The following is a 6,549-nucleotide window of genomic DNA, read 5'->3' on the forward strand; positions in this document are numbered from 1 at the left end:
TATTCTTCACAAACAATACGGGCGCACCCCAAGTCGAGACACTAGTTCTAATAAATCCCTTATCAAGTAAATCTTGCAACTGCTTCTTTAGTTCCTTCAACTCAGGCGGGACCATATGGTATGGTGGAATAGAAATGGGCTTAGTGACTGGAGCCAAATCAATATAGAAGTCAATATCTCTGTCGGGTGGCATCCCTAGCAGATCTGCAGGAAACACCTCTGGAAACTCACGCACAACAGATACCGAATCCATGGAAGGAACCTTCGCACTAGAATTGCGAATATAGGTCAAATATCCTAGACATCCTTTCTCGACCATACATTGAGCCTTCACATAAGAAATAACCTTGCCGGTACAATGGCTAGGAGTCACTCTCCACTTTAATCGAGGAAACCCTGGCATGGCTAAGTTCACTGTCTTGGCGTGACAGTCCAATATAGCATGATAAAGTGATAGCCAATCCATGCCCAAAATAACATCAAAGTCTACCATATCAAGAAGTAGGAGATCTACACTAGTCTCAAGACTCCCAATAGTAATCACAAACGAGCGATAGACACGGTCTACAACAATATAATCTCCCCCAGGCATGGACACATACATAGGAGCACTCTATGGAAAGTTCGAACAATACCTATGATAACGGCGTTAGATGACTCAGCCTCAGGTCTAGCTAGGAATTCATAAAAATAGGGCTAGGCCCCACCACCCTGACCTCCGTATCTGGGACGACCTCTAGTTGGCTTGCCTCCACCTCTAACGACCTGACCTCTACCTCTAATGGCCTGACCTCCACCACTGGCAGCCTGACCCCTACCTCTAGCTGGCTGAGCTGGCGGTGAAGAAACCGGTACCGGAACCATGGAACGAGAACTCTGTTGTGGCATGTTGCTCAACAATCTAGGGCAGTACCTCTTGATGTGACATGTACCCCCACACTCAAAACACCCATCCAGCTGTTGTGGATGCTGAAGCTGAAACTGACCCAAACGGGCCGGATAACCGCGGCGGTAGCTCTGGATCGGAGGCGCACTAATAGGAGCTGATGGTGCATTGTAGGCTAGCTTTCCAGGATGAGATACATAAGGACCATGACTACCCATAACAATGTGGGAAGCCTAAAGCGTTGATTGAAATGGCCTACGAGGATGGCCTCTACCAAAAGTACTCCTGCCTCCAGATGAGGCACCACTAAAACTACCAGAATGACGAGGCCTCTTATCAGACACCGACTCCCTCTCCTGACCACGAATCATCTCGATCCGTCTACGAACCTCTAGAAAGAAATATCATCTCCGATCTCCTTGGCCATCTATAGCATGATACTGAAAGTGAGCCCATCAATGAATCTCCTCTCTCTCCCCCTCTCAGTAGGGAGCAAGACAATGGCATGACAAACTAGGTCCACTAATCGAGTCTCATACAGGGTGACGGTCATGCCACCCTACTGAAGACGCTCAAATTGCCTGCGATACACCCCTCTCAGAGTGAAAGGAATGAACATCTCTAGAAATAGCTACGAAAACTGATCCTAGTTAAGTGAAGGCGAACCAGTTGGCCTAGTCAATGCATAATCTCTCCACCACCTCTTGGCGGAACCGGTAATCTGGAACACTACAAAGCCGACCCCGTTGGTCTCAACAGTACCCATGTTGCGCAACACTTCGTGGCAACGGTCCAAGTAATCTTCTAGGTCCTCAGAAGGTGCACAGCTGAAATGAATAAAGAAAGAGCTTGGTAAACTTATCCAACCTTAACAAGGCCCCAAAAGACATAGCGAGCCTATCCCCGGCTTGTGCCGCAACTACCGGCTGAACTACCCCAACTGCTGGGCTACTGAAGTCTGATATAGGAGAGTCATCTGCTCCGGAGTGTGAGTCACGGGATTCTGTGCTCCTCCCCCCAGCCTGAGAGACAGCTGGTGCCACCGGAAATGCACCGGTCTGGGCCACACTCTCCATAAGTCCTACCAAGCAGACTAGAGCGTCCTGAAGCACTCAAGTGGCTATGAACCCCCCCCCCCCGGGACCTAAGCTAGTCTGACGGGTGCGATCAAAGCTGGGACCTCATCATGATTAATCTGAGGCTCCCCTGAGGGTGCTGCTGCTCGAGCTCTAGGCTGAGTTGTGCCTCTGCCTCAACCTCTGGCTCAACCTCCTCCTTGGCCTCTGCCCCAGGTAGTAGCTGCAATAGGGTGCTCCGACTCTTGGCTAGCTGTAGATGATGTGCGTGTTCTCACCATATGCGAAGGAGCAAGAATGGAATGATTCAAACATCAATGATAAAACAAAATCACACAATAGAGAAAGAAAGAAGTGAAATTTTTCCTAAAACTCCATAGCCTCCGGAAGATAAGTACAGATGTCTCCGTATCGATCCCCCAGAATCTACTAAACTTTCTCATAACTCGTGAGACCTAGTAAACCTAGTGCTCTGATACTAACTTGTCACGACCCGGAATCTCAACCTCAGGGTCGTGATGGAGCCTAACATCTACTTGCTAGGCAAGCCGACGTGAAACAGAAAAATTAACTGATTTTTATAATTTATAACAAAATATTAAACACGAAAACGACATAAGTCTGAAGTATAGTAAAATAATACTAAACGGTGATGTCTAAACATAACCCAGAAGATGGTGTCACGAGTACATGAACATCTAGAGTGCTACAAACATGGTCTGAATAAAATACATTGTTTTGAAACTTAGAAAAATAGTAAAGATAGGAGGGAAGGGGACTTCAGGGCTGCGAACGTCGTGCAGTTGTACCTTAAGTCTCCGTCAGCGACTGAATCCAAGTAACCGCTAATAAACGCCGCGAGGACCAACTCCGATATCTTCACAAGAAGTGTAGAGTGTAGTATGAGTACAACCGACCCCATGTACTCTGTTAGTGTCGAGCCTAACCTCGATGAACTAGAGACGAGGCTAAAGAGTGCCACCTACAATAACATGTACGTTGTAATAATAATAATAATAACAGGAATGGAAAAGTAAGAAATGGGAGTAAAACAATTAATTTGTGAAAATGAACTCAAATTTCAATATCAGAAAGCCCAGAATAACAAGTCTCGTAATCTCATGTAAAAATGCCGAAACCAACACAACAACAACAAGAGTACGAAACACACAATTCTTTGTCGCGCGCAACCCGATCCCACCATATCATCAATTTCAAATAACATAATCAATCCAATAACTCAATTTACAAGAATTCTACATCAAGGAGTAAGAAGGGAATAAAGGACCAGGTAATAATCAAAGGATGCAACAAATATCACAAAATAATAGGACAAGTAAAGCAGGTGACAATTAAGGTGTACAAGTAAAACAGCTAAGGCAAGTAGCAAATAAAAACGGAGTCATGGAAGGGACGAACAATTCAATATAAGAATAATCAAATGATAGATAATAAATTACGGCATAGAAAGCAGTTAAAGTATGTAACAATTAAGGCATGGAATAAGATAATTCATGAAATAACGAGAAAACATGGAAAACAAATATTTTGACAGTGTATATACACTCGTCACCTCGCATATACGACATTTTCTCAAAAAATTCCCACAACACATAGTTCGAAAATACCTAAATCTCTCGAGTAAAGGTTTGATCCAACACTTACCTCACTCCGCAATCAAATCAAAGCTCAACCGGGGCCTTTTCTCTAAAATGTGCCTCCAAATCAATTGAATCTTACCAAAATCGACTTAATATCATCAATAATGCTAGGGCAACCAATTATAATAGATAAAGCTAAGATCTTTACACTTTTCACGAAAAGTCAACAAAAGCCAACCTGGGGCTCGTCTGGTCAAAACCTAGGTCGAAAGGTTGATTCCGACTACCCATGATCCCACGAGTTCATATATGTGATTCGTCACGATCCGGAATTCCCACCGTCAGGACCGTGATGGCGCCTAACATTTCACTTGCTAGGCAAGCTAACGTTAGAACAATTTATCCATTTTTAACAATTTAGATTAAATAATGAGAAAGAACTGAAATAATCCAAAGTAAAAATATGGAAGCTAAAACAGCCAAACGTCTGATACAACCCTGGACCCGGTGTCACAAGTGCACGAGCTACTAGAATAGTACAAACAAGGGTCTGAAACAACATGAAAGCTGTCTAAAAAGGAAGTACACAGCCAAATAAAAAGGAAGGGGACTCCAGGAGTTGCCGATGCTGAGCAGTTGTACCTCAAGTCTCCACCAGCTGTCCAATCCGAGCACGCTAATAACCGCCACTTGGACCCACTCCAAAATATGCACAAGAAGTGCAGAGTGTAGTATGAGTACAACCGACCCCATGTACTCTGTAAGTGTCGAGCCTAACCTCGACGAAGTAGTGATGAGGCTAAGGCAGGTCACCTAAACTACAACCTGTACGCAGTATATAATAAAGTCAGAAAAGGAAATACGGAACAGAATAAGACAATCAACTAAAGATAATAGCTACAGTCTAAAAAAATAAGCCAGTGACGATCAGAATTACCAATCCTTAGAGTTTTAAGTGAAAATACCGAAAACCAACACAGCTCTAGGAAATAGAAACACATAGGTTATTGCGGCGCGCAATCCGATCCCACTGTACAACACGAATCCTCCCTTATTTCATCGTAACAATATCAACAACAGATATATACATATATATATATATATATGTGTGTGTGTGTGTGTGTGTGTGTGTGTGTGTGTGTGTGTGTGTGTGTGTGTGTGTATATGTTGCGGCGCGCGACCCGATCCCACCATATAACACGATCAGTATCATAATTCATCCTTATTTTACCGTATCAATCCACCCTTATTCCACTTGTTACGGCGTGCAACCCGATCCCACCGTATCAGTATAAATTCACCCTTATTTCACCTGTTGCAGCGTGCAACCCGATCCTACCATATCAGTACCAAATACTCAATGTGCACAGTTAAATCAATAATTCAAACCACAAGAACCTTTACGATCAATAAATACCAAGCTTAACCAAAAAGGAAACCTTGTACAATACGGGAATTCATATGGATAATACTACACAACAAGTCAAGTCCGTTAAATGACAATTAGAAGGTGCAAGTAAGTCAGTTAAGGCAAGTAGCAGCGAATCATGAAAATATGAAAGGATCTAACATTATTAACAAAAGGAAACACTGATTAACAGGTAGCAAATAAGCATGGAAGGCATTTAGAGCATATAACATTTAAGACAGGGAAGGAGATAATTAAGGAAAAGCGGAAAATCGGGTAAAACAAATAATTCGGCGGCGTATAAGCACTTGTTACCTCGCATATACGCTGAAACACATGAAATTCACATAGCACATAGTCCGATGGTTCCTTATTCCCTCAAGTCAAGGTTAAACTCAATACTTACTTCACTCCGCGGTCAATTCAGAGCTCTACCGGGGCCTTTCCCCTAGAATCCGCCTCCAAACCACTCGTATCTAGCTGCAAATGACTCAATAATATCAAATATTGCTAAAGGAATCAATTACAATGCATAAATTTAGAATTTCCAAACATTCCCCCAAAAAGTCAAAAATCGACCCCGGGCCCACTTGGTCAAAACCCAAGGTTCGGAATAAAATCCATTAACCCATCACCTCTGAGCCTGATTATATAATTAATTTCGGAATCCCACCTCAAATTGAGGTCTAAATCCCCAATTTGCAAAAATTCCCAATTCTTCCTAAATCCCCTGTTTTCTACCATGGAAGAACAAATATTAGGGCTAGGAATTAATGGGTGATGTTAGAAATAGAAGAAAATGAGTTAATGTGTACAAACCTATGAATTGATGTAGAGTTTTCTCTTCAAAATCGCTCTTTGGCCGAGCTCTAATGGAAGGGTTATGAAAAATGGGAGAAATCCCGTTTTTGAAATGTTTTAATCACTGGGCGTCAGGCCTTCTTCGCGTTCGCGAAGGACCTGACGTGATCGCGGAAGGCAGCGGCCTAAAGACCTACCCGTTCGTGAGATACCCTTCACGTTCGTGAAGGATTACACCGACCAGCCTACGTGTTCGCAAGCCATGTGCCATGTTCGCGAAGGTTAAAGTCGGCTCCTCTCCCCCATGTCCCTAAAGCTACGCGTTCGCGAGAGTCTGGTCGCGTTAGCCGAGGGTAAAACCCCCCAACACTCCGCGTTCATGACCCAACCATCGCTTTCACGATGAATTAAATCCCACCCAACCTAGATCACTCTTCGCGATCGTGAGAGTACCTTCGCGATCGCGAAGAAGGAAACCAGATGATAGCTGAAACTAAGGAAAAACCAGATTTTCTAAGTCTAAAACCATCCGTAGCATATCTGAAATTCATCCTAGCCCTCAGGGCTCCGAACCAATAATGCACACAAGCTCAAACACCTCATACGAACTCCCTCACGCGATCAAAACACCAAAATAACGCCTGGTACTACGAATCGGACTCCAAATCAAATGAAATTTTCAAGAAAACATTAAAACTTCTATTTTAACAGCGAACGCCCGAATCACGTCAAACCAACTTTGTTTCTCACCAAATTTGACAGACAAGTCATAAATAT

This window comes from Nicotiana attenuata, unplaced genomic scaffold (assembly GCF_001879085.1).
Source record: "Nicotiana attenuata strain UT unplaced genomic scaffold, NIATTr2, whole genome shotgun sequence".
Lineage (NCBI taxonomy): Eukaryota > Viridiplantae > Streptophyta > Magnoliopsida > Solanales > Solanaceae > Nicotiana > Nicotiana attenuata.